The sequence below is a fragment of the Bombyx mori genome, chromosome 10, assembly GCF_030269925.1.
Source record: "Bombyx mori chromosome 10, ASM3026992v2".
Taxonomy (NCBI): domain Eukaryota; kingdom Metazoa; phylum Arthropoda; class Insecta; order Lepidoptera; family Bombycidae; genus Bombyx; species Bombyx mori.
Window position 1 is genome coordinate 5,731,253 of NC_085116.1, and position 24,990 is coordinate 5,756,242.

The 24,990-nt window shown below is 39.8% G+C and overlaps 1 pseudogene; it reads right to left on the reverse strand.

The window, feature by feature from the left end:
* Nucleotides 1–23,351: 23,351 nt before the first annotated feature.
* Nucleotides 23,352–23,448, reverse strand: LOC119629059 (U6 spliceosomal RNA; annotated as a pseudogene).
* Nucleotides 23,449–24,990: the final 1,542 nt, after the last annotated feature.

The window sequence follows — 24,990 nt, forward strand, 5'->3', positions numbered from 1 at the left end:
CTTCCGGCAAGAGTTCCGAGTGCACAACACTACGATAGTCAGAGCAAACACTCGACACGACTTTGTCTTTTGATCGACTTTGGCGTGATTTCTTTGGTTCAGTTGAACTTGTTGACTAGTTTGCATGTCAAACTCGTAACGAGATGTGGTCTCGTCAGCAGTAACAATGTCTTTTCATCATTGTCGGGCTAGAATTGACTCGTTCTACCTTGTCCTCAGCGAATATTTTGCGACTGAGTTTTTGCAGATCTTTGGGAACTAGCCACGCGGCAACATGTTTCATGCCCAAATGATTGTATCAAATGCTACAGATCGACTCAAAATTTCGGCAGCTATCTCTGTCAAACTTGAATGAGGATTTGATTGGTACCGCAACTTGTTATAGCACTGCATTCCTGTTTTAAAAAGTTTATCGTTTGAGAGAATTGACAAAGTTAACATCTTCAATCGAGTGAGTGAGTTTTTGTGCGGTAAACTGATGGTCAGATTCCTCTTGCCGAAATTATGGTATTTTATTCTACAGCTACAGCACTACTATTGTTTTAGCTATGCTGACTAGTAAGTAGCGCCGTTTCAGTTCGATTTCGACCAAAATGATCTTCGTCTGTATTTTTGTATTAAAATGTCAGTAATTCAGTATCGCTCGGCACTGATAACACAAGAAAAAATCCCTACATAGGATGCTAAATGAGAAATATTAATTTATTAACTCATCACGGAAACATGTGTGCTTGTTAAATGTCTAATATTTTATTTTAAAAAATTCTATTTTTTGTAGTCGTATCGATTTAAAAACGCTTTTAGGTCAAGCAGAATATGAATAACCAGAATGAATGAATTATTTTAATGATGCAGCAAAATAATATGGCGAGCGACAACGAAACGAAATAGGAATAGGACACAATAGGAAACGATGAATACCGAGTAACTGTCAAATGCGTAATCGTCGAGGCGCGAACCGTAAACCGTGTTCGCTCCAGTTTCAACTAGACATTCCAATAAAGTGCAGAACAGTAAGACGACTTTAAATTGGCTTCAAAGAAGCTATAGCTTAACGTTTGCTGTAATAATTCTAGTTCATTACGAATGTCGCTGCTGCTCTTAAGACATGAGGTCGTATTATGAGTTGTATTTCGGTCTATTAGCAAATTCTTCGGTACTAACAGTGCTGGTACCAGTAACGCCATCTGTCGCCAAATAGCAGGTGGGCATATCAAAATGACTAGCATCATCGGGAACGTTCGAGAAGTGTAGCACCATCTATTGTCAAATAGCGAGAACGGATATCGAAACGACTAGTACTATCGGAAACGTTCTTGAAATTGTGAACAAGTGTCGACTATAATATGACAGAGATAACATGAATTCGTTTGCATAATAATATATATAAATACTGTCGATAAGAAAAAACACAAGCCTGTTTATTTGTGAGAATGGCGGCGTTCGCTTTATATATCATTCGGCATATTATTTAACAATCGCTCTGTATGAATGCAAAATTAGAATTTGTGCACTGCTTTCAACTATCTGAGGTGTCTAGCAATGCTAGAACTCGGTTGTTAGCAAGCATTGTACGAGCACATTGTAAAACTATATTATTATTTATTCTAACATCCATTAATTTAGATCCATATGTTTCTCGGTGTGTATTAGCTGTATTGATGTCAGCTAAAAGAAGCCATTTTCATTTCTCTCTTTTATTTTTGTTTTTAGTACCTATATACACGAAGTCTTTGTGCCCGAAATTTTTAGGACAGTATCGATATTTCCATTTGGCAACCTTATTCCGTACCGATTTTTATTTTGCATGTGCTCGTCTTGGGAAATACTAAGAAGACTAAACAAACAGGGTTAGTGGTGCATGCGTATTAGATATAAATGTGGTGTCAAATAATGTACAAAAGTTGCATTATGGAAACGAATACGTAACATACCTAATAGAGATAAGTTATGTATTCTTACAAATTTAATATACTTCAATACGGCCAAAGGGTTACACTAAATGAGAGAACACGAAAAACGGATACATATGCCGCCATGATAAATGTATAACCCAAAACTTGTGCCATACTTGTAATAAATGAAAAAAGGTACCTACCTACCTATTGCAGAATGAAAAATGATTTATGAACACAAAAAGTAAAAGGACGGCTCTTAATAAAATTTATTGGGGTGCGTAACTATTATGAGAAATTGTTGGTTCGTAAATAATAAAGCATGTTGCGGAAAAAAAGACTTGGGTCGGCAGATTATGAAGAAAAGAGAAAAAACAAAGCGATTTTAATTTTATTTTGCTTCATTTGAACTCGCGGACGAAATGGTCTCACTTTGAGACATGAGGTTAAAGAGTCAAGCTGTTCCACCCTTCAAACCGAACAGCTTAAATGGTTCACGGTAAAAATGTGCGCTACCGTGAAAACGCAAATTTCATAGTTAGTGTTAATTTTGCTTGTGACACCTCTGACACATCTTTTGACACATTTGACATCTCACACAACCTGTGACAACGACTAATTGTATTTACATAATGTTTTTAATGCATACCCTAATCGAATCCACAATAATCACATTCATTTTACTTAATGAATTAAGCAGTACAATTAAATAGAATTGGTAGCCTAATATTGTGGTAAGAAATAGGTTTAAAAAAAGTTATGAATAGCAATGCGCAACACTTTGAATGATTCATTTGTCAGAAGTTTTTCCTTATTTTTTTGCTTTGATGGATAGACAAGTTCTCGGCCCATCTGGTGTTAAGTGGTCGCTGTGCCCATAGACATCAACCGCGTTAATGCCGCCACCTACCTTGAGAGATGAGTTCTAAGTCTCAGTATTTACACTACAACGGCTGTCTTACCCTTCAAACCGAAACGCATTATTGCTTCGTGGCAGAAATAGGCAGGGAGGGGGTGGTACGTATCCGTTCGGGCTTACAAGACACCTTACTACCATTAATTAAGCAAAAAAAATTTTTCAGAGTCTGTTTTTTATTGCACGATGTTATTCCTTCACCGTGGAAGTCAATTGAGACCATTTGTCAAGTACGTATTTCATTCGAATATTTTTTAATTGCCTTTGCAGGCAGATGAGCACACGGCCCACCTCACTGTAGGCGGTTACCATCGCTCATGGATGTCAGAAATGCCAGAAGTAGAGCCAAGCCGTTGCCCATCAAAATTGGTACCTGCCTGCGGGATTCGAACATCGAAACAGTCGCATCGCTCAATGAGAATGCACCGGGCGTCTTATCCTTTGGGTTACGACGAATTCATGTTTTTGTTTCATTTACTTAGTTTATCGGTTGATAAAACCTTCAACGATTTCGTACCGGCTTGCCTTAATTCTTTGCCTCTGGAAACGGTCTTATTGTAAGCACCATATATGTTATAGTAATTCCCTTTTTTGTAGAGGTAGGAATGTTTGGGAAAACTCACACCACGAAGCAGTCCGATCGGTAGTGGACGGGAGGGGATAAAAACAGTACACCCTATGTTCAAAGAAACGTCACTTGTATATTGAATTCCAAGTTCTTAATAGTATTTGCCTGCATGAATAATCAATCTAACCGACGTCCCTGGGAGCCTCCATCAGGGATCTGGGCGAAAAGCTTAATGAACCGTAAACGACTGTATGACGCCGATAGTGAGTGCTCCCACTAATAATATTAAACGTATTACTTCTGTTATTTATGTTCAATTTTCGTTATTTACTAGCGCACAAACAGGGAATGGTGATTTTTTTTTGTATTTGCCGTAAGTAAGTGTATGAGTATATGTACTTTTAAATTTTCTTCAATAGTTAAAACAGTTTTTAACGTTCAATTTCGGGTTTCTTATTTTAAGAAGTTATATTGTATTGCTTTACAGTTTTCCCGGTCACGTCTGTCGTCAATCATAAACGCGAGATTAAATCGTAAAAGTAGTTTTAATTAAATTCTCTTGTTCGTTCGTAAAGACGTCGTGAGAAAGTTAATAGGTAGATAGTTAGAATTCAACTTTGAAAATATACAAAAATCTTATTGAATTTTCTACAATCATGTAGCCAAATAAAAGAGACGGAAAGACACAATTTTAAGTTGAAAAAAAAAATAAATAAATATGGTGAGTTCGTAATACGATATTAATAAAATCAGAGGTAAATCATTACTGGTGGTAGGACCACTTGTGAGTCCGCACGGGTAGGTACCACCGCCCTGCATATTTCTGCCGTGAAGCAGTAATCCGTTTCGGTTTGAAGGGCGGGGCAGCCGTTGTAACTATACTGAGACCTTAGAACTTATATCTCAAGGTGGGTGGCGCTGTTACGTTGTATATGTCTATGGGTTCCAGTAACCACTTAACACCAGGTGGACTGTGAGCTCGTCCACTCATGTAAGCAATAAAATATATAAATATATGTATAAACAAACTACATATTAGCTTTTTATCTAGAACTTGTTTGAAGACGTCGCGGCCTAAAGTTTATGATACCCGGTGTATTCGTAGCAATCAACGCCATTATGTTTAAAATGAATCTATGGTATTTAAATAGCGCAGCAGGTGCCAATTGTTGTAATATTTATGAGCTCCGGTAACTAATACTTAACAACAGATGCTACGTGATCTATATATCGTTCGCCCATTAAATACTAGGAATACTAGGTGGTGCGATGATTTGTGAAAGGTGGCTGGTAAGAAATGGATGAGGAGAGCCGGAGCTCAAACTCAGTGGTATAAATTCGGAGAGGCCTATGCCCAGCATTGGACGACTGTAGGCTGAAGCGATAATGATCATTATTAGAGTATTTTTGTTTATTGTATGTATATATTTTCTATAATAATGTATTATCTATATTACATCGGAACATACCTGCTATATTTTTATATTTTCTAGAATTTCTGTAAATTAAACGGTTGTCCGGGAGAGATCGCTTTTAGCGATAAGATCCCCTATTGTACAAATGAATCTGCTTTTTCTGATTGTTTTTTGAATGTAAATTGTGTTTTGGTGTGCAATAAAGTGTATTCTCTCTCTCTCTCTCTATTTTGTTTTGCTAATTCTCCTGTTTCCATTAATTTATTTACCCAAATAAAAACAACAAATCTTGCGAACCACAAATCCACAGAGGGATACCAATTCAGCAATACCATAAATTGAAGTTAATTCTCTTAGTCAACCGTCGTTATCGGCATGGCATTTATGGATCCAGCCTACGCTACCAAAACTTACCAGCAACAATAATCTGGCGTTAAATTAACTATAGTTTCGACAAAGCGGGGTTGGTAGCTTAAACTGTTGTTTTGAAATTTATTAGTACCGAAGTGTGTAGGTGACAGTGGAGTGGTTGAATGTTGGCGTACAGAGCTGATGTGTGTTTGTGCGTATACTCGTACATAAGCAATATTGGGAGCTCGATTAATATAAAAACTGTGGTAAGGATCCGTTAAATTATTGTGTTTTTTTTAATATCATATAAAATAATTAGGTATTGATTTCGCCTTTGTCAGTAAATCGATTTTGTTTTGTTTAGTAGTCACGACGAGCTTTAGTGTTCTCAATTTTAAAAAAATTGGAAATGTGATTTCTTCCCGATTTCAATAAGAATTAATAAAGAAATTTAGTACATTATTTGAACAGATTTAGAATGTAGCTAGGATTCAAATGGAAATAGCATCAGCATACATAGTATTTATAATGTTATTAGAAAAAACAATGAACGACAATATTATTGTCTTGAACCAGTTATTTGGTTCGGGATGAATTGCGATTTTTAGACGGATCGATGGGTATCGAACTAAGAAGTATCGACGTTCAGAATTTTTGAATTTCCAATCAAAGATTCACGTAAGCGTGTCTGGACTATAACACTCAAGTTTACGCAATTATCGGTAGCCTGAATACGTTTTTAGGAGTACAAAGCCTTCAATCAGAACGTCTCCCTTATTTTCCCCTTCCAGACCCCTTTAACGGTAAACAGGGTCATTGCCCTAGTTTCTAGCCGTAAAAATTCGGCAACAAAAACAAACGTATACAATTGCAAACGGCTGGAACTAATGTTTGTTGTACAGAAATTTCAACAAAGTAATACAATTTTCATTTATGTATTAAGAATGATAATATTAAACAATAACACGCAAAACCGACTTGTATGAGAGTCGTGTACAATGAAAATAACAATCATGGCCGTCGGCAACAGACTAATTATTTAAGGTACATCTTCAATAAATCAAAAATAAATAAACTTTTATACTTTCAAATAGATATCTACTTTTAAATGAAAATAGCGATTTCTTTGTTTTCTCTATTTGTTATTACTGGATGATGACCGAGCTTTGGTCGGTTTTTTTTTTGAGAACGTCATCTTGTAGTGTCTTTAAAGCGGTTAGTTGCCCTCAATTAAGAAAAATAGTATTATTATTCGCTAATAGATGTCGGGAAGAGTTGATTATTGAAAACACTAATAAAACAACATTTTCTGAAAATAAATCGTATCTAGATCGATTTATCGCCCCCGAAATCCCCGGTATACTAAATTTTATGAAAATCGTTGGAGCCGTTTCCGAGATTCAGATTATATATATATATATATATATATATATATATATATATATATATATATATATATATATATATATGAATATCTTATACCTTTAAACGAGCAAGCCTTGTTTATATATATATATATATACGATTTATATATATATATTTTAATATATATATATAAATTTTATATTAGATTTATATATTATATAGATATATTTTAAAGGTATAAGATATTCATTTAAAAAAATACTAAAGATACTATTAGAATAGCTAAGTGATCGTATTCCTCCGGTATTATACTAATGGTATTTAATATGATATTTTAAGTATAATACATCCGTAAATTTTCATGTATTAATTTATATATTTGGTTATACGGATGGATGTTATTTGTTGTTGTTGTTGTTGTAGTCCTAGGGTACCCCGCTGGTACATAGGGCCCTCACAAGTTGTCTCCACTTAACCCTGTCTAGCGCTTACTCTTGATGGATGTTATAGGGATGGTTAATTTAAAAGCATTCAAAGGTAAAAAAATGATGCTTAGGTTAAATTCAACTATGTTATCAGATTAATCATCTCTATTCTCTAATATCGTCCATTAAATCCGGTTTTCGATTTTTTACTATAACCATAAAATATCATACTACATTTAGCATATAAAATTTGAATAGAAAATAGATAAATTCGACTAACAATTTCTTTATTTAAACATTTATAATGTTACGCCGGTAAGAGTAACGCCATCTATCGCCGAATAGTCGAACGAATATCGAAGGACCTAGTAGCATCTAGAACGCTCGAGAAGTACACCGCCATATATAGTCAGATAGCGGAAGCTACTACTAGAGATGTGTGGAGATATATTCGATAATTCTAGGCATGAGGTATCGGCTATAAAAGCGTTGTAGAGATGGCACACAGTCAGTCAGTAATCGGTTTTTTTTTCTTTTTTTTTTCCTACTTAGCCTGATAGCGTTTAGAAGCTATATCAGCGTCGCCTTAGGTGAGCTCACGGGGCCCAAACCTGATGACGTTGCTAACACGAACCCTAGCAAGAGCCGCGCTTCGCAGAATCTACCATCGGATCGGAAACACGACCTACTGAGAATATCCGGCGAGAAACTCAGTGGGCTAGTAATCGGAACTACTCGCAGCGAAACATCAAACGAATCACCTGAAGCGAAGCGGAAGAAGCGAATTGAGAATTTTAAAGTATTTGTGAAGTGCTTAAGTGTTGAATACAGTTTTTTTAGTTGTAATTCGCTATAATTTTATTTATCCCGAAGCCCAGCGCGTAACAGTAATATATAAAATTACGAAAATCATGAAACCCTAGTATACTTAGTATTCTCAACGACAAATAATAACAACGTTTCGTCAAGAACTTTCAATTTGTAAAAGTTACTCTGGACGCGAGCTCCTGCGCGGCAAACCAATTGGTTTAATCGACATAAATCGAAGATATTATTCACATTTAATGAAAGTCAGATTTTTATACGTTACTAGTCGTACTCGTCCGCTTCGCTGGGCATTTAAAATTAACATTGTTATTTCTCACCCCCACAAAGATTCTCATCATTAACGCCCCCGCAACTGGTGTAGAGAATCCAACACTCATATAAATATTAGCCTATCCATTACGTACATGTATTTTCTACATGGATACCAAGTTTCAAGTCAATCGGGTGCATGGTTCAGTAGTTATAACGGAACATCCGTAAAAACCACTGTAGATTTATAATATATTAGTATGGATAACACTAGAATCAAACGAGAGTATCATTTGGTTTTTTTTTAGATGAATGGTCCCATAAATCGTCGGTGGGCCGCACAGTAGGTTGGCTGACACACATTGAGAGGAGCTTAACAGAGGTCCTAATCCAAGGGACACTGATATATTTTAGCGATCTGAATTTGCACAAAAGACGCAATGTCATAGCTGAAAATTTGTCTCATAAATAAAGATGCTATAGGAAACTTTTTTTTATTGCTTAAATGGGTCGACTAGCTCACAGCCCAATAAACAAATGCGGCAACCGACGTTGAGATATAAGTTCTAAGGTCTCAAGTATAGTTACAACGGCTGCCTCACCCCTCAAACCTAAACGCATTACTGCTTCACGGCAGAAATAGGCAGGGTGGTGGTACCTACCCGCGCGGGCTCACAAGAGGTCCTACCACCAGTAAAAACTATTGTTATATACTTCAGTTGGTGAAATTTTCTCTTGGCAATTTAAAATGTATTAAGATCAATAACCGAATTATTTAATCTGGTTAATCTTCCAGAAATGTTTTGCGTAGGCGTTTTTAACGCAATAACAATGTGCTTAATAAATATTCGAGCTTTAGTATGAAAGTTCCTTGCGTTTCTAATCAACATCCTTAGATTTCATTACACTTCTAGTTGATTAGTGTTATGTCTCGTCATCTGAGTGTAATGGCTAAATGTAAAATCATTATAAATCACGATGGTCTCCAAAACTTAAATGCAAATTAAAAAACATACCATAATACCAATAAGTACAAATGTTTTTTCGATATAATTCGGTAATAATGATACACAATAATAAGCTGTGAACCTTTGTGGACTAAAAACAGAGTAACAAAACACATAATCTATTCGGAACACATATGGAGTTGGCAATAATGGCAAAAGACAACGATGAGAGAAAAGTCACTGAACCGGTGGTAACAACATGTACGAGCTATGTCCATTGAGCTTTTTCGAAAGGCGACCAATTTTATATATATAAAAATTTGATTTCATGTAAAATTAACACGTGAAGAAAGTGTGGTAACAGATTAAGGCAGACACGTGAACGCTTCACTGAAGTTTAATCTAATGTTTTCAAATGCAACAACAAGTAGTTTAATTTTCTTTTAAAATCATCATAATATAAGTGTGTCTAATTAATGAAGTATTTTGATGTTGTTACATTGTTACATTGTAAACGAACGATTTTTATTTCTACATAATTTATATTTAAAGAACGTGTCCATTATGTTTGGAAACACCAAGGGGTTGAGTTCATTACCGAGCCGCATCGTATGTAAAAAAAAGATATCTGGAAACTCTTCTTAGTACGTCTAAGGGTGAGTAGTACCATAAAAAAGAAAGAGATGACATGCTGGTTTTAAGCGATTTTTCGGGAAGTGATCATGCGTTCCCGTTACAATAGTTGGATAGCCGGTACTCTACATATAACAAATTGAGATTAAGACTTCATGTTTCAAGGCGACAATCATATTGCGATGTGAATAATAATAATAATAATATAATAATAATAATATTTATTCATTCAAGCCTCTTAAAATACAAACACGTACAAAAATACTTAACACTAGTATAATAATATACATGGCTTTTTTATGAGGTATACAATAACAATATTCCCTGACTTTTATGCTAGGAAAACCTGTGTTACAAAAGTCAGTGGTTCAGTGCTAGGTCACCAGGTAAAGAAAGTTAACCAGGAAGAACGATCTGTAAGAATATAGTACGTACGTGTGTGTGTGTGTGAGTGTATGTGTGTTAGTGTGTTTGTGTGTGTGTATGTGTGTCATATAATAAAGTATAAAAATATTATTATATATTATATTATATACTATTATATAAAATATTAATTTAAAATTAGCTACAATAAATCAACAGTATATCATACTATATATACACCATTATACATTTTTACAACACGACTTGTTCTGTTTCAAAATAGTCTAAGTTTAAGAGCCAAGACTTCAGATTATTTTTAGCGTCATACCTATTTAAGCCATCTATCTGCTGAGATATATTTACTTTATTATAAATTCTGCTACCTGACGAATAAATCTGTCGTCTGGCAAATTCCGTCCTACAAGCAATAGTGTCAAAGGCCGGTTTTCGTCTCCTTGTGGAAAGTGAAGTTTCTTTAGGTATTGATGAGAGGCAGGAGTGCTGTCGCAGAACGGACCTGTGGATAAACAGTTGTCTAACCGTCAGCACTCCTGCGTCACGATACAGTTGTCTAGTAGAGTACCCAAAAGGCTTCCCCAGCATCACCCTAAGCACTGCCCTTTGCGCTCGTTCGATATTAATAAACTTTGTCTTGCAGGCACATCCCCAAATAGGGATGCAATAAGTTATAAGCGACTCGCAAAGGGAAGTGTATACGGTAAACAATATTTGCTTATCTGCCGAGCCTCTTAGCTTTTTAAAAATAAAAATTAAGCTTCGAATGCGCGTCGTCACAAGTTCCAGCTGATCATACCAATTGAAACAGCTGTCCACCAACGCCCCCAAGTATCTGATATTATCAGTCCTAGCAATCTCCGAGCAATTACATGCGGAATATCGTCCATTACATACATGGGCCTTGAGAGTAATGGAATCACGCGGGGGTTGGACAGATTTTCTGCTTGCAAATGTTAAAAATTTGGTTTTGTCAATGTTTAGAGTTAATAGGTTGCGGTTCAGCCATGTCATCGTCTGCTTCATTGCAAACTCAGCATTCTCAATTGCCTCTACCCACGTGTTGCCTGAAACTATAAGTGCTGTATCATCAGCATATGCAAAGAGACGACAGTAGGGGTAAGATTGACTACAAAGATCGTTTACATAGAGCAGGAACAAAGTGGGCCCAAGAATACTGCCCTGCGGAACCCCGTACTCAATTTGCTCCGGCTTGCTTATATGAGGACCGATCTTGGTACATTGTGTACGATTTGACAAATAGTCACTGAAAAGAGACAGAACGTTACCTCTGACTCCCAGAACTTCCAATTTATTGATCAGAAGAGGGACACAGACAGTGTCAAATGCCTTAGACAGATCTAGAAAGATACCAAGACACTTTTGTTTGCGTTCAATTTCCGCAACAGTGTGCTTAACTAGCGAACTTACAGCATCTTCAGTGGAAATGTTCTTTCTAAATCCAAACTGATAATCTGAAATTATTTTATTGGAATCTAAAAAGCCACTCAATGCTTTATTCAGAATTTTTTCCAGAACCTTCGATAAAGTTGGCAACACTGAAATCGGTCTATAATTGTTAACACTGTCTCTGTCCCCACTCTTGTATATTGGATGGACAATTGCCTTTTTGAGTGAGTTGGGAAATTTTCCGGATTCAATAGCGAGGTTACAAACGTAGGTAATTACTGGGGCTAACGCAGGACAGGCGAGCTTGAATAACTTAGGGGGTATACCATCCCAGCCAGAAGCACAGTCACCACGAAGGCCACGTATTACGTCAATGACTTCCTGTTCGGATACTCCCGGCAGAACCATTGAATTCAGTTGAGAATATGTCAACTTGGGAACAGTGGTTTCAGTAACCGAAGCATGAATTATCCTACTAGCAAGCTTTTTCCCAATATTTGAAAAGTAGGAGTTAACTGAGTTAATGGAGACCTGGCTATCACTAAAATTATTAAGAAGCTCTAGAGGCGGAATAGTTTCTTTACCAGTTTGAGTGATACTCTTAATTACCTTCCAGGTCTTTTTTGGGTTATTTTTTACTTTATTAAACTCTGATCTCTCAAACTCTCTCCTCAGCTTTTTAAGTAGATCATTGCAGAAATTGCGGTATCTTTTGTAAGTCTGGACAAGAATGAGGTTATTGGGATTTGCTTTTACGCTTTTGTGCATGTTATCACGATTACGCATGCATCTTACTAAGCCTGTGGTTACCCAGGGTTTTATAGTTCTTAATCTACATGGGATTACAAAAGATATTGTGTGTGTTTGAAGCAGCGAGATAAGTTTGTTTAAAAATAGATCCGTAGCCAGGTTAACATCATGAGAGGTGTAGATTTCTGAAAAATCGTACACTTTTAGTTCAGCAATTAGCGTAGGATAATCTATTTTAGTACCAATTTTGTTAACGAGCCGTCTCATAGGTTGGAAGTTTAAGTTAAAAATTATAGAATAATGATCAGTTATAGTGGAGTCTGTGACAAGAGTCGTAGACTCCAGGCTCGACTTTATGAGTACGTGGTCCAGACAACTATCTCCTCTCGTGGGAAACAAATGACCAGGTAGAAGTCCATGAGATGCAGTTGTGTTCAAATACTCGTGCGAATGAGGATCTTTATTATGGGCCTTGATGTCAATGTTGACATCACCAATGATGACGATATGTTTAAAAGAAGATAAATTTAAAAGAGCATTATTTAGGCTAAGAATAAAATTGTCTGTGTTTTTATAAGAAGGTGATCTGTACAATCCAATGATAGCAAGTTCATCATCAACTTTACATATTAAACAATTGGCATCGGTGAAAGATGGTTCTAAAATAACATGTTTCAGAGTGTTTCTTACATATATAACTACCCCTTCATTTTGGTTCCTCGCGTTTTTCGATGAATATGAGATAAAGCCGTCAAGTTTTGGTAAGTGTACAGTATTCATCAACCAACACTCCGACAGCACAAGAATATCATGTACAAAGCTAAAGGAGCTCAAGAGCACATAAAATTCGTCAAAATTTTTGTTTATGCTTCTGATATTCATATGTATAATCGTAAGAAACTTTGAGTGCGGGTTCAAGTACCTATCACAATGCTGAGAAGGACATTTATAAGCGTGAGAAATGACTAGCTCTTCGAGTTCATGATTTAAATTATCTAAATCAACCATTTTGAGAGTAAAGTAATACCAAATAGACTACTCGCCAGCAAAGAAACACTGAAGTATAGAGCCCGTGAGAATATAGGAAGACCTAGTAGATAAGATACTATAATTTTTATACTTGAAAAAGAACAAGAACTTAAATAAAGTGTCGCATTAAACATACAATTAATATATGTTGTGAGTAGGTTATGTTTGAGCGTGAATGTCCTTTGTATATATACTTTCCTAACGAAATCAAATGGTTCAATATCTGTATTAGGGTACAGCCAAGTTTCAGATAAACAAAGAATGTCTGGATCATTAGTATCCATTGACTCTTGGAACTTGTCCCAGCCAGTATTCATTGAGCGTATATTTAACAGTCCAAGCGAAAATGTTTTGAATCCTTGATGATTAATTTTTTTATGAGTAACCATTATTGATACATATATTTACTAAGACATGCATTAGAGTCCACAATTATTAAACATACTAAGCTAACTTAAACTGCTAAATTGTCTAACACACTTTTATTTAGCACTGGGATGTGACTGCTTTCCTCATTTTTTCTTATATATATCCGTCCGTTCCTAACCCACACAAACCTGTAGTTTAATTCTTTCGCCTTTGCACGTGCTGCTGCATGGAGTTGTTTATTTTCAGGCGTCAGGTGCTCTGTTATGAATATAGCTGACTTCTTTTCTTCTGCGATACCGAGATGGCCTGTATTGAGTCGGTTACTGGGGTTATTTTTATTATATTTTATTGCTGCTTTATGAAAAGATTCCTTGAAGCGGGGGCTGCTGAACTTCACTAAGATCACTCTTGGACGCGGATTAGCAGGATTTAGTTTTGCTATTCTGGAGCAATATTGTAGGTCAGTGTCCTGGACAGGGTGGTTTATAACGTTACCAAGTTGTTTAACCGTTGATATCAATGATTCCGTTTTAAATTCTGGTACACAATGTATCTCCACGTTTGCCGCTCTCATTTGTTGATCCAAAGTCCTCAGTTTGGCAGTAATTTCTAGATTATTAGTCTTTAGTTGCTCGTTTTCTTTTTGTAGGTTCTCAACTATTGTTTTCTGAATAGACGCCTCATTTTTCATTTCTTCAAATTGCTCGTTAAAGAAAGTTATGGACGCCTTGAACTCCGCGATAACTTTCTTCATCTCTTGTAGTTGAGTAATGTTTCCTTCGGTTATTTGCCTCATTGAACTTTGGAACTCGGCTCTGAAGATTTTACGGATTTCATCCGCTGAAATGCATGGACAGATTTTCACATTGCTGTTCTTACGAAATGTCACATTGTTCTCTGACTCGGAAAAGTTATCGTCATCTCTTCCTGTTCGCGCAGGTGAATCCGTGTTATCACCCTTTGGTTGTTGCGACTTGCATAGCTGACAAATCCATTTCTTTTTATGGTCTTCCGTCATCGTACTATAGAACCGTGTTTCGGGAACATTTGCGCACAATAAATCGTACAATCTACTACATTTGGAGCATTGTAAGAATCTTCGGTCTTCAATATTTTCTTTACACCCAGAACATTTTTTCTTTGCCGGTGGCGCCATAACGTATTTGTATGTGCTAATATCAGAGTTTACGCTCTTGGGACGCTTACTTTAAGGTTGCATTCAGTCTGTGGCGCGGTCAATTGCGCGTGTGTGAGTAGCAGCGAGCGGCCCGCGGGTTGCCCTAGGTCAGGGTCGCCGGCCGTTAATATTCAATAATAATATAGTTTTTCAATTGCTACTCACAGGTTTTTATGTATTTTGGAAAACTGATTTCACCAATATGTAGTCCAATAAACAAGCTTTCTTTTGATATATAGCACAGTAGGCACAATCCACTTTTAGCATGAAATATTTACAAAAAACCGTAGAACAAAGAAATATCGTGTTATTCGCACAAGACTACCCAGCTGATGTTTTTTTTTTTTTTTTTTTTTTTTTTTTTTTTTTTTTTTTTTTTTTTTTTTTTTTTTTTTTTTTTTTTTTTTTTTTTTTTTTTTTTTTTTTTTATGATTGAAAGTTTACTGGTGGCCCGAAGGCCTTTCCAGTTTCACCAGGACAGGTGGGCGAGCAAAGGCTCAGCCAAGAGGGGTGGGATTGTGGGATTTGCTAACAACTGCCCGAGCGCCTCCGAAGGAGACCTAACAACTCAAGAGCAATTGTTTCGCGAATGAATCTACTACCGGATCGGAATCGCGACCCGCTGAGAAGATCCGGCGAGAAACTCAGCGGGCTGATGCATGGGTTAGGTTGCACGTCGACCTCTTTGTCGAGTTCGACGAGTACGGTTACCGGGGTCCCTAAGCCTGCCCCTAGTATTAGAGCTGAAGGCATCTAATGCAAAGGTTATTGGATCTGATGGATCCGTAAGGACGTGTCTAGGGCGTCGACGGTGACTGGCTCCTGCATGATCAGGATTCGGGGAGTAGTCAGCGGCGGCAACGATAAGGCGATTATCATGACGCATAGCCTTATCGAAGTATCGTTCCGACGCTGACTTCATGTATTTCCGAATTGATTCGAGGCCCAGGTCGTCGTGTAGGTCAACGTTCCTCACGAACCACGGAGCCCCGACAGCTAACCTGCAAAAGCGGGATTGTAGGGATTGGAGGGTGTCTATGTGTGTGCGGGCCGCGTGAGCGAACACCACACTCGCGTAAGTCATGACGGGTCTTATGCAAGTTTTGTAAAGTGTCACCTTGTTCCGAAGGGACATTTTACTCCGCTTACAGATCATGGGGTAGAGTCTACCGAGAATAAACGCGGCACGGTCACGGACTGATTTTATATGCGGGCGGAATGTCATCGATGCATCCAGGGTAACGCCCAGGTACTTGACCTTCCTGGCCCAGGGTATGGGTTGTCTAAAGAGAGTAATCGGGGGTGTGAGATTCCTCCTCCTAATCCGGGAGGAAATCCGTGTGGAGCTTCCCCTCTGAAATAGCACCGCAGTACTTTTCGCTGGGTTGATGTCTATGCGCCATTTTCGGAACCACTGTCCTAGGGCTAGGGCTGCGCTCTGAAGCTTCTTCGCGATTAGGGACTTATTTCTACTAGAATAGTAAACAGTCGTGTCGTCGGCGAATAAAGCTAAATGGGTCGGCGGCGACCGGGGAATATCGTTGACGAATAAGCTAAATAGGAGGGGTGAGAGGACAGAGCCTTGCGGGACTCCAGCTGTGAGAAGTCGTGGGGAGGAGCGGGTTCCCTCGACTCGATATCGAAAAGAGCGGTTCGACAAGAAGTCCCGTATGATGAGCACGAGACTATCCGGCACGCCCATGTTGAATAGTTTGAAAATCAAACCATTGTGCCAGACTTTGTCGAACGCTTTTGCGACGTCGAAGAAGAGAGCTCCCGTGTATAACGGTTTTGGTCGATTAAGCCCCACAAGAATGTGCTCCGTGAGGCGGTGCACCTGTTGAACGCATGAGTGATTTGTACGGAATCCGAATTGTTCATCGATAAGAATGCCCTTGGATGAGACGAAGTCTCTGAGGCGTTTGTAGAGCAGACGCTCATACAGTTTGCCTAGAGACATGAGGAGGCTAATCGGGCGGTAGCTCGTCGGATGATTTTTTGGTTTACCGGGTTTATGTATGCCGATAACGTCCGCTTCTTTCCACACCGCGGGAAAGATACAGTTCGCCATAGCGGCATTGAAAATAGATGCCAACATCACGATGAGTTGGACGGGTAGAAGTTTAATAACGCGGTTGGATATACCGTCGGAACCGGGAGCCTTGCGAGGACGTAGGTCTTTGATCAAGTCTTTAACTTCCATCGGGGTGACGGGTGGTAACGCATCAGAGGGTGGCAAGGAGGCTCTGCGTTCTACCTCACTGTCTACTAATTCTACATGAACAGGGTCCACGGATTGAGTGCTGGGCGTGCACTGGGTTTGCAATGTATCGGCCAGCAGCTCTGCTTTTTCGTCATCATCGAACGCCGCGAGTCGGCCTGAGGGGCCTACGAGGGGGGGGCATAGTTACTACCGTATCCGATTTGAGAGTACGAGCTAAGCGGTAGTAAGACCTTTGGGAGGGCGCGAGTCCTTCTAAGAAATCAGACCATCTGGCATCTCGGACTTCGGCGATGCGAGACTTTACGTCGCGTTGTAGGGCACGCATTCGAATACGATTTTCCGCGGTAGGATACCTGTCGTAGGCGCGTATCGAGGCGTTCTTAGCTCTAAGGAGTTCCCTAATATCGTCGGACAATTTGAAGCGGTGAAGGAAGTCCTCCGCTACAACTTGTTTCGATGACCTATCTAATGTCGAGGTGATGTGTGACGTTAAGATGTCTATGGCTTCAGCGGTATCCTGAGGAGACGGGATAGAGTCCGGGTTAAACGGGAGCGATGGTGGATCAGATTCAGCCAGGCTGATGCCCAGCGTGTGCCAATCCACCACAGTCCTCGTGACGGGAACGGAATCGGGAGCGCGACCGAGCTTCATAACGACGGGACGGTGGTCTGAATCTAACTCTGAGACTACTTCGATCGAGTGTAAGCGCAGAGTTACGTTTTTTAATAACGCTATGTCGAGTATATCCGGGCGATGCGCGATATTTAGCGGGTAGTGAGTCGGGGTTAGCGGAGCGACGATATCGAAGGCGAGATCATCGACTAACGCGTCAAGCCGCCTGCCATTCGGGGTTGTGGTGTGTGAGTTCCACCTGATGTGTTTACAATTTAGGTCGCCCGCCAGAATGACAGAGCTCCCCATACCGAGCAGCGCCTCGATATCACTGCTTAGAACGATCTTATCCGGTGGAAGATAAACGGACGCGATAACGATCGGCGCGTGTCCCGTCAGTGAGATTCGGCACACTGATGCTTCGATATTAGCGAGCGCGGGAGGATCGAGCGGGACGCAATGCAGGGCTCTTCTATAGTAAATGACGGTACCACCACCACGGGCAGAGAGCCTGTCGTTCCTGACCATGTTAGTTCGCGATTTTAGGGTCACGGCGCGCGGGCTTAAGTAGGGTCTCCTGCACTAAAAAGATATCAATTTGGTGGTCACGCAAAAAGTCAGAAACCTGATCACGTTGATTTGCGAGACCGTAAGCGTTAAAAAATCCTATCGTTACGGATAGGGGCTTTATTCTACTTATATACGCCATTGATTACCGGCGGAGTGAGGGGAGGACGTACGTATTTAATGACGCGTATACGTCGGCGTATTCCTGCACAACGGCGATAAAGTGTTGTGCAGTGGAGGCAGCGCGAATGGCGTCGCCCAAAGCGTTAACGCGCTCAAAGTTGATCGACTGAAAGAAGTCGATCGCTAAAGCGAGATTGTCGGACGCGGTCGGAGGGCAAGTCGCGGGAGAGGGACGAGTCGCGGGGGCGGGACGAATCGCGGAGGAGGGAGTTGTAGCCGTGTTCGTGTACGGCAGCGGTTTTGCCCAGGCCGAGACACTGGGCACCGCCGCCGGAACGAACGCTGGCTTAGCCTGCGACGCAGAGGGTGCCGAGGCTTTGATGTCTGGGCCGGAAGCTCGGAGGCGGTTTTGGCGGGCGACGCGGCGATTTATTTTAGGGGCTCGGGGGCAACCACGGTAATTCGCGGGGTGACCCTGTGTTCGACACAGGACGCAGCTAGGCGGTTCCGTCGCGGTTTTTTGGTCGCGAGCGCAGAGGGCCGTGGCGTGATCGCCCAAACACTTAACACATCGGGGGCGCGCGTGACAGTTACGGGAAGAGTGCCCGTACAATTGACAGTTATGGCACTGGCTAGGAGTGCCTTTTTTATGGGGGGCTTCGACAGCGATACCAGAGAGCCTACAGACGGTCTGTGTGTTAAAGATTTTCTTACCCTCGGGGGTAGGCTGGAGAGCGACTAGAACCATATTATATGGCTCCCTACCGCGACCGGTGTGCATACGGTGCACAGAATTCACTGGTAGGCCTTGTTCTAACAGGTCGGCTTTTACGAGCTCTACATCTAACTCTTTAGGGATTCCGCGTATTACAACGCGGAGTTCGCGCTCCTCCTGGAGCGTATACGTATGGAAACTTATACGCTCCTTACGGAGGTAAGAAGAGAGGGCCCTATGGTCGTCGGGTGTTTGAACCTTAATTTGAATGCCGTTCGCGAGGTTACGGGCATTCGTGAAATTTATATTTTTGGCCTTAAGGGCCAGGCAAACTCGATCCCAAGCTGCCTTCTCCTGAAGGATAACCGGGGGAGGGGTCTGGGTTTTATTTTGTGCCACCGGACGCGGCGACGGAGTGGCACGGGCTGGGGGCGCAACGGGAGTCTGAGGGCGGGGGCGCGACGCGTTCACGGCTTTGCTAATTTTAGCGGCCGCGGGAGCTCGAGACTCCGCGGCACGCTTCTTACCCTTCTGTACCAGGGTGAATCCATCCGTCGATGAGGCGGGGGCGAGGTCGACCTCCATGTCCGAGTCAGAGTCGGAGCACGAGGAGGCGGGTGCAGGCGACCTACGAGCAAGTGTAGGTGTTTTAGAGGGCGCGACGGAGGCCGCGGATGATCGCTCAGCTGAAACGATGGTCACGGCGGACGACGCAGCAGCTTTTCTCGCCAGTATAGGCGACACGGGAGCGGCAGGCACGACAGAGGCTGCGGTGCTCAATGCAGAAGCTCTGCACGCAGGTACAGGCGACGCAGGAGCAGCGAGCGCGGCGGAGTCCTCGAGAGGGCTCGCAGTGTGATTGGCCTTGAAGGCCAAAAACTCCGAGGCGAGCTGTGGGTGGCGAAGTCGGAGGAATTCCGCGAATACAGCGTCCATGATCGCTGAGTACCCAGGTGGGGCGGCCCCGGGTCTTGAAAACACTCGCCTTGCGGCGAGGCCCCAACTTCTCGGACCTGAGCGGTTCTATTGAACACAGGTGGCAATGCGGCGCGATTACTACAGGACAAAGAAAAAGCACAACAAAACAGAAATTACGAAAAGAAACAAAACAAATAAATACTTGCAGGAAACCACTTTGTCGGCAGATGTACCACGAACACAGAAACAACAAAAGGAAACAAAACAAATAAAAACTTCCAGAAAGAGCACTTAGTCGGCAGATGCACCACAAACACAGGCCGCGCGAACAAAAGCCGGGCGAACAAAGACCGGGCGATCGAGTGGACGATGAGCACGTCCGCACGTGACGGGTGCCTCTATCGGAATGACCCAGCTGATGTCTGAAACGATACCGGCATTAATGACATTATAATAAATAAAAAGTCTTTTATTTCCTGCTGAAATCAAAGTAAATAGGTATTTAATGTTTATTTTTCTTCACTAATGTTTGGCAGGAACCCATTAAACATGGTGAAGGCCTTCTCCAAGTCCTATTTGGTTCTATTTTGGGCTACCTGTATCCATCGAGGGCCAGCAATATCTTTTATATCGTCCGCCCATTTTGATATCGGGCGACCATTTTTTCTTTACCCTTGTGGCCCTTCCTATGCAATTATTCTCGCAGTCCATCTTTGGTTCTAAGTCTTGCTACACGACCAGCCCATTTCCACTTCAAGTTTCATACTCAAGAGCATCTATAGATTTTGTTTTTTTCTCTAATTTTTGTGTATCTGATTTTATGAATTTTTCTTATGTTCAGCCGACTCCATTCCGCGCTGGCAACTTATTATTTGGTTAATGACATTACTGAATAAAATTTAGAATTTATAAAAAGGTAAAATATCACAATTTGAACTAAATGCTGAATCAAATTCGTAATGCTTAAATCTACCCTCGTTGTGTCTTTAAACAAATAAAGTCATTAAGCTACGTCAGTCAGGAGTCAGGGCCCTTAGGACATTTGAAACATTTTGTACGCCGGATGCTTTTTAAAAATATGTATGTTCCAAACAAAAATAATAATAAAGGTGAAATATTTAGTAGGCCGTTATGATAAACAGACTTTGAAAAACATTATTTTAAGTGAGTATTTATGTTTCTGAAGTTTTTCATTATAGGTAAATTTGCAAAGGAATTAGCGGTGAGGGATAATTTATGTGCAGACCTTTTTAGACAGACGTGTTAACATGGTATGACATGATTTAGCGGGTAAGAGACGGTGTTTTTAATTTCTATGTGTTTTCTGAGATAAGTTTCAAGATTTAAGATAAATTCGCTTACCCTCGAAATTGTATCTCATTATACAGTCTCTTCATGTTGTCGCCACTGTGGATTCTTGTTATTAGAAGTTACAGTGGTAGGAGTGGGTGGAGAATAAACAGCCGATAGTGTGTTAGGGTTAGATACCACACGTAGGGTATTAAGACATCACTCTATTACACTGTGGTAGCCTAGATGATAGTATAGATAGAACCTCACTCGCAATAGGTCATAAAAATTCGGCACGCTTCATAGCAAAGTGTAGCCAGCCATCTATTGGTTCTCTTACTATTAGTAAATTTGCAAATTTATAATTTTGGCGGTTTTTATTCTTATTACACAACTATCTGGCGTTCGCGAAAAATCACGTTGGCCGTGATCTGCATTAAGAAGTGGTAATAAAGGTGGCGTATGTCATTTTCCAGGGTTCATCACATAATGTTTGCCCGATGTGGGAATAGAATAGTGCGCAACAGTCAGTAAATGTTTGATTAAAAACGGTTCTAAGAAAAAATGTGTACAATTTTAACATATTATGGATCTTTGGGCGTGTGAGTTCGTAGCTTTAACTAGTCACTAATACATCAAGGGTAACCGCATCAAATACCTGTTCGAATATCGACGACCGCAATAACGTTCTGTCAAGCAAAACGTATCGATTGTATTGATTCATACTCCACGAAATTGATACCAAGATATCCTTCAGTTTTCTCGAGTCGAACTAAAACTAGTGTTGCGGTTTAATTTCGCGTTTTTTTTATTGTCATTACATTATTTCCGTTGATTCGAATACTTTAAAGTTTTCGGGATTATGATTTCGTAAAAGTATTTTTTATTAAGGTATTAAGATCACTTGACTTTTGATTAATGAGTTTAAGGACATTTTATACAGATACTTGTGATTTGTATTGAACTAGCGGACATGGGCAAACTATTATAGCTTCTGCGAGTGGATATTACAGAGTGACGTCCGCAAATCTTCGAGAATCGTTTGCATTCGATTAAGAAGCTTATCCTTCAAATAACCTTATAGCCACTTTACAACAAATGTACGGTTAAGACCTACCGATCCATGCTGACTCAAAATATATCATAGCAACATTTAAGATCTGAAGAAATCGTCCAAAATCATTTTTTTTCTTTCATTTTTTGCATTAAGAATGGCTTCTAATTCTATTTGCTCTTATAAATTAACGTTGTCTAATTTTGTTAGTCGTTTAATTTAAGTTTTTCTTCTTTAAATAGTCAGTTTTTAGGCCCGATAGAAAGAGACAAAATACAAAATAGGTTAAAATTACGTATAGATTTATTTAAAACTATTATTACGCTTAATTGCGGTCTTAGTATTTGAAATGTATTATTTAATTTTAATTTAATTGTACGACTCGTAAAATTTGTATAGGTACTACATTTGTTATTTATTCTTAATAACAGAAAGTTTAATGAACTAGAAGGAATTTAAAAAGAAACGTAAAGTAAAACTTACGGATTTAAATTAAATTACGATCTAACAAAAAGGCTCGCAGCCTCTCGAGGTCTTAATAAACACCTTCGACTACTCGATTTAGAGAGTAGGCTTCACAGAATTAACTGGGAAATATTAAGTGCTCTTCCTAACGAACGCGGAATAATGTAATATGTTAAATATGCTTAATTTGTTTGTTGGATGTGTTATTATTATAATCGTTATTATAATTATAATCGTTTTATGATATATTTAGAATTTCTTAAGAGTTTTCTTGCTTAAAATTGTGTTCACCAGTGTGAGCTCATAACATTAAGCATTCTTTTTCATTCAAGCGTAGTTAGGTACAATTATCTTGCATATTCATATGTTCTTGAGAGATAGGACTGTTAAAAAACTGAGACGATAGCGACCTCCTTTAGGATATGATGTCTGTGGGCTGCTGTAAAACCGACCAGATCTAATGAAACTTTTCGTCATATGTATTTCTTGATGATTTCAGTTTGACAAGTCATCTCTTGATCATTTCAGTCTGATCCTGCATCCTTACAGGACCATGTGACAGGCGCTGGATCGAACGCCTCTGCCCTGGCATAAGCTCCCTACACAATGTGGCAGGGGTCATGAGCAATTCATGACCCCTGCCACATTATGTGCTATCTATTTATACGTGAATGACGAAAAATGTGAAACGCTTCACTATTTTGGGTTCATCTTTGCGCAGGGACCATGCTAACCTTCTAGTAGCAATTTTAGTACAGGTAACCTTTCTATAACACGATATTTTACAACACGGTTCCATTCTAACCCGAAAAGAAAAAAATTCCCAAACTCCTCTTATAACCCGGTACTTCTGCAACACGATAATGAGATTTTTTATTAAAATTATTTCGAAAATTTCATTATGCACTATGAACACACAATATATGGGAATAACCGAAATTTTACTGCTTGTTTTTTTATGTATAACAGGTAAAAAAATACATACAGGCATAGCTGAGATATTTCATTCGGAAAATCATTATCCGTTTTGTACTGGCTTCTACTCTCATATAAAACGGTTTCGCACACACGTGACTTCGTAGGAACGTATCGTTCATCAGATCCAATAACCCTTGCATTGGACACCTTTAGTTGTAACACTAGGAGTAGGGCATCGGTAACTGTACTCGTCGAACTCGGCAAAGAGTTCGATGTCCTACCTAACCTAAACATCAGCCCGCTGAGTTTCTCGGCGGATCTTCTCAGCGGGTCGCGATTCCGATCCGGTTGTAGATTCATTCGCAAAGCAGCTACTCTTGAGTTGTTAGGTCTCCTTTGGAGGCGCTCAGGTAGCTGTTAGCAAATCCCACCCCTCCTGGCTGAGCTCTTGCTCGCCCACCTATCCTGGTAAAACTGGATAGGCCTTCGGGCTACCAGTAATCTCTCAAACATAAAAAGGAACCTATCTACCATATAATAGCAGGGTTATCTGTATATATGTATATGTACTGCCGAAGCCAGTACCTGTCATTTCAGTAAAGTAGCTCTTGCATATAATATCGCGGACATTTATTGAAAGCTTCAAATTATGTAATGCAATGCTGAAATTAATACAGTTAACAAGTAGATCGCTTTAATAAATTATTTAATTTCATATAAATTGTGTGTAATTTGCAGTGATGCTGTTTATTATGAGGGTGCAACCGAATCCCGGTGACCTCATTCCGACGGCGCTTAGTAATGGCGCGGCAGACGTGACTATCCACCGGCTAGTTGACAGAGGGAGCCCTAACGACTTCGGCTTTCCAATTTGCCACGCCCGATTAAATTTCATAACAATGATAATTCAAAACTGGAACGACTTTATATTTGATATTTAAACGGAAAATGAATATAATAGTTGAATTGTTTGAGTTTCTTTGACTGGATTGCGTTTGATATTTCAAAGAATTGCTTTGAAGTCATCGTGAATGCCCCCTTGATACAATAGGTTTGTTGGCTATAGAAATAGATGAGACGGTAGGGCCAATTTGTTTCAATATAAAACGCCTCCACATTGTACTCAAGATACAAATTGGGAAGATTTTGAAATTGAAAAGTTACGTACTGTAAATATTTACGGATATTAATATTAAGCAGGAGAACTTTCTCAAATGTTTTTCTCTCTTCTCTCTTTGGAAACAAAATTCGTATTGTCTTCAGCGTTAAGTAGCAGCTTGGAGGTGACTCTGGAGTTTCTGATGTTCTCGAACAAATTCACCATCAGGCATGCTCGTATCTTCGATGCAGATTGGTCAGAGTTTTAGTGTGTGATATTCTCGGGTCACTGTTTTATAG